Source organism: Hyla sarda, chromosome 2 (genome assembly GCF_029499605.1).
Source record: "Hyla sarda isolate aHylSar1 chromosome 2, aHylSar1.hap1, whole genome shotgun sequence".
Lineage (NCBI taxonomy): Eukaryota > Metazoa > Chordata > Amphibia > Anura > Hylidae > Hyla > Hyla sarda.
Window position 1 is genome coordinate 479,642,494 of NC_079190.1, and position 14,160 is coordinate 479,656,653.

Genomic DNA, 14,160 nt, shown 5'->3' on the forward strand with positions numbered 1-14,160 from the left:
GAGTCCCGTGCCCTTACCCATGAAAAGCTGTTGCTGGTCAGGTATAAGGATAAGAGGAATGTCCTTATGCTGACCACAATTCATGGTAAAGCCAGCTCACCTGTCACTGTGCGAGGTACCACAACAACAGTCCTCAAGCCCAATTGTATTCTGGACTGCAATCAGTATATGGGGGGAGTTGATCTCTCTGATAAAATCCTCAAGCCATATAATGCCATGCGCAAAACCCGGGTATGGTACAAGAAAGTTGTGGTCTACTTGGTACAGGCTGCCATGAACAACTCTTCTGTACTGTCCCAGCAAGCTGGCAACACAGGGACATACCTCCAATTCCAAGAAGAAGTCCTAAAGGCCCTGATCTTTGGCGACCGGGAAAGAGCAGGCCAGAGTTCCCAAGGAACTGAAGTTATAGGTGCCAGAAAAAAATGAAGAGTGTGTAACAGGAGGGGGATACGGAAGGACACCATCACTCAGTGTGACTCTTGCCCCGATCATCCGGGCCTCTGCATTAAAAACTGCTTCAGAGAGTATCACACTTCCATGCAGTACAAAATTTTCCCTTTTAATTTTAAATTCCCATAATTTGACCCCAATGTACCAAGTCCAGAGTACATTCCAAGTTTTAACCCCATAAACCACTACATTTCCCAAAAAAAAACTCTTTCATAAAAAAAACAATCTGATAAGACCTCTGGGGGTATTTTTTTCCCAAAAATGAGTCATGGGTCACTGAGTCACTATCATCGGGGACATTTTTATGTTGCCTCAAATTCGCAGCGCGCTCTTTCCACCTGAGTGGGGTGCACATTTGAGGCAACAGGTTAGGGACGGCCACACACATCACATTCCCAGAATGATGATTCAGAGCATAGGGTTTGGAGTGGGCATAATTTTTAGTTTTGGCTATGCTCTGGGTCATCATTCTGGGAACATAACCTGTTTTATCATTTTACATTCCACTGTACCCCACTTTACTAACTTAGTGTACCCCATGTTACACTCCTCAAGGGGGGTCCCGCTGTTCTGGCTCCATGTAAATGCTCAAGGCCCCTGGCTGTGCTTCTGCTCTTCTGAGACCAGTGTGCACCCGCAGAGCTGTTTACGTCCACATGTGAGGAATGTCCTTACTCCAAAGAAATGTATTTACAAATTTATGGTGACATTTTCTCCTATTACTACTTGTGAAAATGAAAAATTTGGGGTAACCCCAGCATTTTTGTGAGAAAATCTAATTTTTCCTTTTCACATCCCACTTTATGAACATTTATCAAACACCTGTGGGGTGTTAAGGCTCACTGTACTGCTTGTTTACGTTTTTTCCAAATTAGTAGGCTATGTGTGTTTTTTTTTTTTCGCTGTTCTTTCACCATAGGGGCTTCCTAAATGCGACGTTTCAGCAAAATTTGCAAATGTGACTCCTTCTCTTCTGAGCATTGTAGTGCACCCGCAGTGCACTTGAAGTCCACACATGGGGTATTTCCATACTCAGAAGAGATGGGGTTACAACTTTTGAGGGGCATTTCTCCTATTACCACTTGAAAAAATTTAAAATTTGGGGAAAAACCAACATTTTTGTGAAAAAATAAAAATAATTTACACATCCAACTTTAACCCCTTGGGGACGGAGGGTTTTCCAGTTTTTGCACTTTAGTTTTTTCCTCCTTACCTTTTAAAAATCATAACCCTTTCAATTTTGCAGCTAAAAAGCCATGTGATGGCTTATTTTTTTGCACCACCAATTCTACATTGTAATGACATCAGTCATTTTACTAAAAATCTACGGCGAAATGGAAAAAAAATCATTGTGCGACAAAATTGAAGAAAAAAATGCCATTTTGTAATTTTTTGGGGCTTTCATTTCTATGTAGTAAATTTTTTGGTAAAAATGACACCTCATCTTTATTCTGTAGGTCCATATGATTAATTAAAATGATACTCTACTTATATAGCTTTGATTTTGTCGTATTTCTGGAAAAAATCCTAACTACATGCAGGAGAATTTATACTTTTAAAATTGTCATATTCTGACCCCTATAACTTTTTTATTTTTCTGCGTATGAGGAATATGTGGGCTCATTTTTTCCGCCGTGATCTTAAGTTTTATTGGTACCATTTATGTATTGATCGGCCTTTTTGATCACTTTTTATTCATTTTTTTCATCATATAAAAAGTGACTGAAAATACGCTATTTTGGTATTTGGAATTTTTTTGCGCGTATGCCATTGATCGTGCGGTTTAATTAACAATTTATTTTTATAATTTGGAAATTTCCACACACGGTGATACCACATATGTTTATTTTATTTTTATTTACACAGTTTTTTTTTTTTTTTTTTTATTGGGAAAAGGTGATTCAAACTTTTATTAGGGAAGGGGTTAAATGATATTTATTCACTTTTTTTTTTTCACTTTTTTTTTTGCAGTGTTATAGCTCCCATAGGGGGCTATAACACTGCACACACTAATCTTTTACATTGATCAATGGTTTCTCATAGGAAACCATTGATCAATGATTCTGCCACTTGACTGCTTATGCCTGGATCTCAGGTACTGAGCAGTCATTCGGAGATCAGACAGTATGGAGTAAGGTAAGGACCCTCCTGCTGTCTTTACAGATGTTCGGGATGCCGCGATTTCATCGCGTCAATCCCGAACAGCCCCCTGAGCTAACCATCGGCGCTTTACTTTCACTTTAGACACGGCGTTCAACTTTGAACGCCGCGTCTAAATGCTTAATAGCGCATGGTACCGTGATCAGTGCTGCACGCTATAAGCCACGGGTCCCGGCCGTTGTTAGAGGCCGGGCCCGACCCGCTATGATGCGTGGCCCTGCGTTATAGAAAGGGAGTGGGCTTAGGGCGGACAGGTACGCCCTCCATCCCCAAGGAGTTAATGATAAGTCATCAAACACCTGTGAGGTGTTAGGCCTCAATGTACCCCTTCTTACATTCCACGAGGGGTGCAGTTTCCAAAAAAGTATGAGTTTTTTTGCTGTTCTGGCACCATAGGGGCTTCCTAAATGCGACATGCCCCCCAAAAACCATTTCAGCAAAATTTGCTTCCAAAATCCAAATGTGACTCCTTCTCTTCTGAGCATTGTAGTGCACTCGCAGTACACTTGACGTCGCCACATGGGGAGTTTCCATATACAGAAGAGATGGGTTTACAAATTTTGGGGGGCATTTTCTCCTATCACCCCTTGTAAAAATAAAAAATTTGGGGGAAAACCAGCATTTTTGTAGAAAAAAAAAACATTTACACATCCGACTTTAACGAAAAGTCGTCAAACACCTGTGGGGTGTTCAGGTTCACTGTACCCCTTGTTATGTTCCTTGAGGGGTGTAGTTTCCAATATAGTATGCCATGCATTTTTTTTTTTTTTTTGCGCTTTTCTGGCACCATAGGGGCTTCCTAAATGTGACATGCCCCCAAAAGCAATTTCAGAAAAACTCACTCTCCAAAATCCCAATGTCGCTCCTTACCTTCTGAGCCTTGTAGTGCACCCACAGAGCACTTTACATCCACATATGAGTTATTTCCTTACTCAAGAGAAATTGGGTTAAAAATTTTAGGAAGATTTCTCTCCTTTTACCCCTTGTAAAAATTCAAAAACTGGGTCTACAAGAACGTGCAAGTGTAAAAAATGAAGATTTTGAATTTTCTCCTTCGCTTTGCTGCTATTCCTGTGAAACACCTAAAGGGTTAACACACTTACTAAATGGCATTCTGAATACTTTAAGGGGTGCAGTTTTTATAATGGGATCATCTATCAGGTATTTCTAATATGAAGCCCTTCAAATCCACTTCAAAACTGAACTGGTCCCTGAAAAATTCCGATTTAGAAGATTTTGTAGAAAATTGCTGCTATACTTTGAAGCCCTCTGATGTCTTCCAAAAGAAAAAACATGTCAACTTTATGATGGAAACATAAAGTAGACATATTGTATATGTGAATCAATATATCTTTTTTTTGGGATGTCCATTTTCCTTATAGGCAGAGAGCTTCAAAGTAAAAAAAAATAAAATAAAATAAAAAAAAGCAACATTTTCAATTTTTTCATCAAATTTTGAAGTATCGACGAAAACTTACCACTAACATAAAGTAGAATATGTCATGAGAAAAATATCTCATGAGAAAAATATCTCAATTATCTCAATATGTCATGAGAAAAAATGAAAAATAAAAGCATCCCAGAGTTATTAATGCTTAACCCCTTAAGGACTCAATTTTATTTTTACGCTTTTGTTTTTTCCTCCTCGCCTTCAAAAAATCGTAACTCTTTTATATTTTCATCCACAGACTAGTATGAGGGCTTGTTTTTTGCGTGACTAGTTGTCTGTTGTAATGCCATCACTCACTTTACCATAAAATGTATGGCGCAACCAAAAAAATACTATTTGTGTATGGAAATTAAAAAGAAAACCACAATTTTGCAAATTTTGGAAGGTTTTGTTTTCACGCCGTACAATTTATGGTAAAAATGACGTGTGTTTTTTATTCTCTGGGTCAATACGATTAAAATGATACCCATGATTATACACTTTTCTATTACTGTTGCGCTTAAAAAAACGCAAACTTTTTCATTTTTCCGTATAAGCGGTGGTATGAGGGCTCATTTTTTGCGCTGTGATCTTTTGCGCGGAGATTAAGGAGTGCGCTTATTGTGGCGCGCGGTATCCATCGTTGGTACTAGGCCGGCATTAGATAGTGTTTCTTCTATGGAGATGCAGTGCAATAGACTGTCCATAGTTTAACGGCCATGAGAGTGGTGTCAATCAAGTGATCAGAGATAATCTAAAAGCACCAGAGACAAGTCACCGTATTTATCGGGGTATACCACGCACCGGCCTATAACACGCACCCTCATTTTACCAAGGATATTTGGGTAAAAAAAGTTTTTTACCCAAATATCCATGGTAAAATGAGGGTGCGTGTGTGCGCGTGTATACCCCGATATACCCCCAGGAAAGGCAGGGGAGAGAGGCCGTCGCTGCCCGCTTCTCTCCCCCTGCCTTTCCTGGGGTCTAGAGCGCTGCTGTCGGCCCTTTTCACCCGACAGCCAGGGGGAGAGAAGGGGCAGCGGCACCCATTGCCGGCGCCGCTGCCCCGTTGCCTCCCCCCATCCCCGGTGGCATAATTAAATGAGTCGGGTCCGCGCTGCTCCAGGCCTCCGTCGTGCGTCCCCAGCATCGTTGCTATGCACGGCGCGGCGCTCTGACGTCATGCGCCGCACCGTTCAGCCTGGAGGCCTGGAGCAGCGCGGACCCGACTCAGGTAATTATGCCACCGGGGATGGGGGGAGGCAACAGGGCAGCGGCGCCGGCAATGGGTGCCGCTGTCCCTTCTCTCCCCCTGGCTGTCGGCGCCGCTTCTCTCTCCCAGGGGGGTGAAAAGGGCCGACAGCAGCGCTCTAGACCCCAGGAAAGGCAGGGGGAGAGAAGCGGGCAGCGACGGCCTCTCTCCCCCTGCCTTTCCTGGGGGTGTATCGGCGTATAACACGCACACAGACTTTAGGCTAAAAATTTTTGCCTAAAAAGTGCGTGTTATACGCCGATAAATACGGTATTTTTATGACTGATGATTGTATCCTATTAGTTCCTTGAGAAACCCCCCAAGTTGGGGGGAAACGCGTCGGAACGGATACCAAATTGTAACATTTTATCTTATCACCTTTCTCACGTGGTGTGGGGAGAGGTCCTAGATTATGAGTAGCACCATGGAGTATATATGAGAATGCATTATTAATTGTACCACTGATATAACCGCAGTGACTGACAATTGTGGTAAAAGGTACATTATCTCTCTCCTAGGGTGCTGTCTATCTAACAATAGGACCTTTGTCTCGTTATTTGATATGATTTTTTCACTTTTAGGTCACAAATTATAGTTTATTTTGCTTTAGTTATATTCATTTTAAAGCATACCATTAAAGTATATATGTTTAAGAAAAAGGTTATTTTCAGCTGCTGTGATATACCATATTTGCTTATACAAAACTTTTATTACATTTTTTATTAATTATTTTTGGAATAAAATGCTATAAAAAAGCAGCTATTTTGAATTTTTTTTTATGTTCACGCTGTTCACCGTACAGGATCATTTACATTTTATTTTAATATTACGAATATTTACGCACGCGGTGATACCAAATTTGTATATAAAATACATTTCTTTACACTTTTTGGGGGTAAAATAGCGAAAATGGGACAATTTACGTTTTTATTGGGGGAGGGGGTTTTTCAATTTTTTTTTACTTTATTTTTTTACTTTATTTTTTTACTTTAATTTTTACACTCTTATAGTCCCCATAGGGGACTATTTATAGCAACCATTCGATTGCTAATGCTGTTCAATGCTATGTATAGGACACAGGACTGATCAGGGTTATCGGTCATCTTCTGCTCTGGTCTGCGGGAAGGCAGATCAGAGCAGAAGACTCCCGGAAGACAGCGGAGGCAGGTGAGGGGACCTCCGTCTGCAATGCAGGATGATCGGATCGCCGCGGCAGCGCTGCGGGCGATCCAATCATCCTGTTAAGTGACCACGATGCTGCAGATGCCGTGATCTGTATTGATCACGGCATCTGAGGGGTTAATGGCGGACATCCGCGGGATCGCGGGTGTCCGCCATTACCGGCGGGTCCCTGGCTGCGATCCACAGCCGGGACCTGCCGCACATGATGCCGGCATCGCTCCAATGCCCGCAGTTATGCTCAGGACGTAAATGTGCATCCTGGTGCGTTAAGTACTACATCACCAGGACGTACATTTACATCCTGCGTCTTTAAGGGGTTAAAGTGACAGTGACCAGATGTGCAAAAAATGCCCGGGTCCTTAAGGTGAAAATGGGCTTGGTCCTTAAAGGGTTAAAGGGGTATTCCAGTGGGGAAAAAATGTTTTATATCAACTTGCTCCAGAAAGTTAAACAAATTTGTAAATTAATTATTAAAAAAAAATCTTAATCCTTCCAGTACTTATCAGCTGCTGAAGTTGAGTTGTTCTCATCTGTCAGACCACAGTGCTCTCTGCTGAGACCTCTGTCTATCTCTGTAACTGTCCAGAGTAGGGGCAAATCCTAATAGCAAACCTCTCCTGCTCTGGACAGTTCCTGAGAGAGACAGAAATGTCAGCATAGAGCACTGTGGTCTGACAGATGAGAACAACTCAACTTCAGCAGCTGAAACTGAAAGGATTAAGATTTTTTAATGGAAGTAAATTAAAAAATCTGTTTAACTTTCTGAAGCCAATTGATATGAAGATTTTTTTTTTTTTTTTTTGCAGGAATATCCCTTTAACCCCTTCAGGACCAAGCCCATTTTCCCCTTAAGGACCAGAGCGTTTTTTGCACATCTGTCACTTTAAGCATTAATAACTCTGAGATGCTTTTACTTTTCATTCTGAGATGTTTTTTTCGTGGCATATTCTACTTTATGATAGTGGTACATTTTCGTCAATACATGCATCATTTCTTGGTGAAAAATGCCAAAATTTGATAAAAAATTTGAAAATGTAGCATTTTTTTTTTACTTTGAAGCTCTCTGCTTATAAGGAAATGGACATCCTAAATAAATTATATATTGGTTCACATAAACAATAATATGTCTATGTTATGTTTGCATCATAGAGTTGACATGTTTTTACTTTTGGAAGACATCAGAGGGCTTCAAAGTTCAGCAGCAATTTTCCAATTTTTCAATTTTTTTTTTTAAAGTTTTAAAGTGCATTTGAATGGCCTTTATATTAGAAATACCCCATAAATTACCCTAATATAAAAACTACGCCCCTCAAAGTATTCAAAATGATATTCAGAAAATGTGTTAACCCTTTAGGTATTTCACAGGAATAGCAGCAAAGTGAAGGAGAAAAATATAAATCTTTATTTTTTACACTCGCCTCTTCTTGTAGACCAAGTTTTCACATTTTTACAAGGGGTAAAGGAGAGAAATCTCCCTAAAATTTGTAACCCCATTTCTCTCGAGTAAGGAAATACCTCAAATGTGTACGTAAAGTGCTCTGTGGGCGCACTAGAGGGCTCAGAAGGGAAGGAGCGACAATGGGATTTTAGAGAGTGATTTTTTCTGAAATGGTTTTTGGGGGGCATGTCACATTTAGGAAGCCCCTATGGTGCCAGAACAGTAAAAAAAACAAAAACAAACACATGGCATACTATTTTGGAAACTACACCCCTCAAGAAACGTAGCAAGGAGTACAGTGAGCCTTAACACCCCACAGGTGTTTGACGACTTTTCGTTAAAGTTGGATACGTAAATGAATTTTTTTTTCTCTAAAATGCTGGTTTTTCCCTAAATTTAAAATTTTTTACAAAGGGGTAATAGGAGAAAATGTCCCCCAAAATTTGTAACCCCATAACTTCTGAGTATGGAAATACCCCATGTGTGGACGTCAAGTTCACTGCGGGCGCAGTACAATGCTCAGAAGAGAAAGAGTCACATTTGGCTTTTGGAAAGCCAATTTTGCTGAAATGGTTTTTGGGGGCATGTCGCATTTTGGAAGTCCCCATTGTGCCATAGCAGCAAAAAAAAAAAAAAACATGGCATACTATTTTGGAAAATACACCCCACAAGGAACGTAACATGGGGTCCAGTGAGCCTTAACACCCCACAGGTGTTTGACGACTTTTCGTTAAAGTCTGATGTGTATATGAGAAAAAAAAATTCCACTAAAATGCTGGTGTTACCCCAAATTTTTCATTTTCACAAGCGGTAATAGGAAAAAAAAAAATAGGAGAAAACCACATTTTTTTTGAGTATGGAAATACCCCATATGTGGATGTAAAGTGCTCTGCTGGCGCACTACAATGCTCAGAAGAGGAGGAGCGCCATTGAGTTTTGTAGAGAAAATTTGTTTGGAATAGAAGTTGGGGGCCATGTGCGTTTACAAAGCCACCATGGTGCCAGAACAGTGGACCCCCCACGTGACCCCATTTCGGAAACTACACCAGTGTGCCTCCAGAACCAGAATCTCCTCCAAAAAGGAAGAGTCACCAATCTGTAGACAGCTGTTTCAGAGGAATCACAAGTCTTTAGAAAGCTGTTTTGGAGGAGAGTAAATATCATGAATATTTTATCTCTGGAAGAATTGCATGGCCAATAAGATCTTTCTAGATCATCCTTGTGGTCTCCTCACTAAAAAAAAACTTTACCACTTCAAAATGGGCACCATATTATGTTTTCTTTCCACTGTTTTTGTTCAAAACAGACATTTCTGATCCTCACACCCCTTCATGTCTGATATACAGTACTTTACACCAAAGTATAATTTTTTAGCTTTTGGGCCCCAAAATCTGTAACATAGCACCATGTCTACCATGTGCCATTTATAAAACTGGTGCATTCTTATAGGACAGAGGTGCCTTGAGGACCCCACACTCAAGTGATTGAATTCTGCACTTTTTATAGTTTTTATAGTTATGCCCCTGCTTTTTTACTAATACTTAGCAAATTGTATATACCCTTTTAGCCAGACTCTTTTTCTAAACACACTTCCAAGACTTTTTAGCTTAAAAAAAAGTGTCTATATAAATTGGGCACAGATCAAGCAATTTGCGACAAAAGTCTGTTCCTGAATAGACTCAGAAAGACTCAGTAGGTGTCTTCTCATGTGGCGGATGATCCTTTGGTCCATCAATCACGAGGACATCATCATTTTCTTGTACACACATGGTGTGCCAGCCAATGGAATCTCCAAAACCTCTGAAGGTATTCATGGATATCAGACGTTGATATTATATGTGAAACATGGTAAAGAAGATGTTCTTTATAATGGGTTTGAGCTTTCTACTTCAAGCCTACATGAAACCATGTGTCCAAGTCCTTGTTTCCTTATCAAATGTGCCATCTCAGGGTGCATTGATTTTGCACCGTCTCATAGAATCCTAGCTTCAGTTACGCCTATAAGTTTTATTCACATGACTCTTTTATTTATTTTTTCAAATGCTATGAATATTAAGCTCCACTTGAAAGGGAGCCTGTCTCATTTTCATGCTGCCTGAACCAAGAGTGGTCCCCAGTGGCTTCAGAAGGGTCCCCAGTGGCTTCTCACTACCTTGATTGATAGCTCTCTTCCTGTTTAAGTATAGGAAGGGCTCTACCAATCTAGGCCGCCCAGGCATTACCTCAATGACTCTTTGTTCAGGCAGCATAAAAGTGAGGCGAGGTCCCCCTATGAAGTGGAGCTCAACCTTTGTAGTAATATACAAGGAAGTCATTGGAACAAAATGGCAGCTTTCTACTATAAAAGTTCTACTCTTGTCCATGGTCTGTATGTAGCATTGCAAATTGAAGAAAATTGAGTTATGCTGCACATTTTCTTTATTTTACTGACGTTTTGTAATATAATTATTTATTAAAGCTAATAGTAAAGTCTATTTGCTTCTTCTGTCAGGTACTCGTTTCTAACATGCAATATGAATGTAAGTTCAAGGGCACCCAAAACAACAGCCCTACTGTATGGATGAAGAAGACGGAGATCCTGGGATCAAAGGAATTATTATTTGACACAATTATAACACAGGAAGGATATTCAGAAAATGGCATTATCTACAATGAGATTGCCGCCAAAAGATAAACCTGAGAACTGACACTGCTAATTTGTTCCTAATATACTGTACAAACGGACGGACAAAGCATAATGGGGGAGGTGAGGAAAGTCTTTGAATCCTTTATCAAATGGACTATTTGCTGACGGACAAATCGTAATGACATCTTTGAACTTTAAAGAATTGATCCTACAAAGGAGAAAACAAGAAGAAACTCTCTGAATGTTCTTCTTACATAAACTCAGGTCTCAGAAGTCTTCTGTTTTCTCTTATTATTCCCATGATTTCAGAAGTGGATTTATCTGAAGGCGAGCCGTCACCTGGATTCAGCCCCAGCTGTTCAAATGTTGGACTTTATATTGATATAACATAAAAATTCATATTGTGTTATGTGTTTGTTTATTTTTACTTGTGCTAGGAAAGATCAAGGTTTGTAGCTAGAGATAGGTTAGAATCAGAGAATGTACACAGGTAAAGTAAGTATTGAACACATCACCATTTTTCTCGCTAAATATATTTCCATGCTATTGACATGAAATTTTCACCAGAGGTTGGTAACAACCCAAGTAATCCAAAGCAAAACAATTAAGTTCTGAAAATTAAGTTATGTTAAATAATTTGAAATGACACTGAGGAAAATGTTTTGACTACAGGAAGAAAGAGAGGTGCAAAAAGACATGCAAAGCCAAGACAACAGCTGAAATCTATCAGTAATTAAAAAGCAACCCAGCCCCTTGTCAGTGAAAAATTTATATTTGCTGATTCAGTCCTAAATGATGGCTACAAATAGGTCTCATTGCCACACAAGACACATCTCATGATGGGAAAAAGCGAGAGAAAGAGCTGTCTCAAGACCTTCACAACCTAATTGTTTAAAACATAACACTTGCGTTGGTTACAGGCACATTTCTAAGCTTCTGAATGCTCCAGTGAGCACTGTTACGGCAAAAATACGAAATTGGAAAGACGATCATTTCACCATAAATTTACCCCGATTAGATGCTTCATGTAAGATTTCTGACAGAGGAGTGAGAAGAAGAATCAGAAAAGATGTCCAAGAGCCGACGGCACATGTGGAGCTTCAAAAAGACCTGGAATTTGCAGGAACTGTTGTCTCAAAGAAACAGTATCACTACTAAAATTAAGCATGTGCCGGAATGGTGGTGCCCAGGATAGCCGAGATTGGGACTATTTTCTAAAATAGGTCATAAACTGAAATATCATAATTTTACCATCATGGTCATTTTAGGTCAACCATTAAAGCGGTATTCATAGTTCAATTATCTTATGCTCTCACCACAGGATAGGGCATAAGCGTCAGATCGTGGGGGTGTCCGACCGCTGTGACACCCAGTGATCACCAAAGTCTATGAAGCTGCTGAAGTTAGTTATGAATCATACATCTGAACAGAGAAAGGTTCAGGCCAAGGAGGAGATATCTTAAAGGAGAAATTCGGCAAAAAATAACTTATCCTCTATCCACAGGTGCTGCTTTTTCTCCTGCTTCGGATATATACTGTCCTGATGTTTACCCCTAGTCCTTAATCTGTAAGGAGTGAGAGAAAAAAAGAGAGCTCTAAACTTTTTAGGAGAAAATCTACAAGGACTGCTTAGTATTAGACTAGGACCTTTCAGGGCCTTGGGCCAGGCCTAGCCCAGCATGGCTTCTATGCCATGAAAATGACACACCTGCTGTTTAATCATTGAGGTGCCATGGAGTCAAGAGTTGAGCATCCCAGCCTCTCCCACACTGGAGAGATACGTTCAACAAGGACCCCCCACAAACAATCACGTGAGAAACTGGTCCTGGGGGACATTATATCACCTAAATTTACAGTACACTTTAACACTGTGCATAACCACCTTGTGAAAGCCCACTTTACCAATGTAATAGTGTAACTCTCTGTGATGGTGCAGTTTTTTTTTTGTTTTTTTTTTCTTACTGAGCATCAAATCCCTTGCATAGACATGCAATAGAAGGAAATGTTTTCTCCCGGCCTTCCTTTAGTCCCTACTGCTGCAGATTTACTTTCCCAAAAGCACCAAAATTCTGTTTTAATTTTTGGCAAAAATGAACTGGTGTAGAGAACTGCAATGGGATTGGGATCCCGCGTGTCCCGCAGGACCCAATATAAAACTTGCGGGAGCAGGCAGTTTTTAGTCTTGAGCAGGCAGGAGCGGGGAGTCACAGAACATATAGCGGGTCCTGCAAAATCCTGCTCAGTCCCGCAGAACTCTGAAATGGCACAAGGGGTGATACAATGGCACAAGGGGCGATGAAATGGCACAAGGGGTGATAAAATGGCACAAGGGGTGATAAAATGGCATAAAATAATAAAATTGCAAAGGGGGGGTATCTCTAAAAGCTGTGACAAATTGTTGCGGGAGCGAGTAGGATTAGACACACATGTTGCAGGAGCGAAAGTGGAATACACACTTTGTGGTCATGGTCAGAAAAACCAGTGGGACCTAGTGGGAGCGGAAGCAAAAAAAGTCCCATGCAGGGATTTAAACTGGTGTGCATTCCTTGCACACATTCATTATGTGTTTTATACACATTTTGGCACATACTCTAGCGGGATGGGGGTGGGGGATGCCAGACGCAGAGTTAATAGTAAGAGGGCATCCTGTTGTAAAAGGGGCCTGGCTTAAAACGTGACATTGGGTGACAAATATTTGGAGCAAATTATTAGTATGAAGGTAATCCAACCAATAAATGGTGTAAATGCAGACATCAGTGTCTAAAGGTGCACCAACTTTGCCAAATAACATTAACCGCTCTTATATATTGGAGATGAATAAAAACAGTTGTATCATGTTCATTTAAAATACTTAAAAACAATAAATCATTGGTTGCAATAGTGAACATAACATTTAAGATCCATTTCACTTTAGCTAAGTTTTTAAATAGATGTAACAAAACTGAGATCACTAGAGAGAGCAAACTTGTAAGACAGGATAGTGATATCACGGTGTATCTTGTGTTTTACATAGGACTGCAAGATAAATAATCTACTAAATGACTTGTTGAGGTGCCTCTGGAAATTTTTCTCAGCTCTGGTTTGATACTTTCCATAGATCTTTAAAGGAGATACTTATAGACAGCTCTATGTTTCGGTGGCTTGTGAGCAGGTAGTGTTAAGAGTCGTTTGCACAGGAATATCGTAACTGGGTAAATAGTTAAGAGAGGTATCTGCTGAATATGAGCAAATATCCCTGGACCAAGAGAAAATTACAGTTTACATTCTGTGGTGCTGCATCAGTGAACAGGCCCCTTCTATGTGTATCTGGAGTCATAGGAGGGATCCCAGCCTCGGACCACTCACTGGTTACACTTGTACGTGTTAGCTTTATGGGTGTATCCTCTCCTACCTTATAAAACCGTCTTATGTTGGCTTGTTACCTGGAAGATGTTTGGTTTTTAAAATAGATTCTTGTTCAGTAACTGTTTGGTAAAATAAAGTGTACCTGATGCCCTGTCTAAACAGGTCCAAAATTCTGTGTTGAGGAATAAGACATTTATAGGGTGGTGAATAGGGGATCTTTTATATAACTCTGTTATAGAGCTCCAAATCCCTTGTTCCTGTTACATAGAGTACAA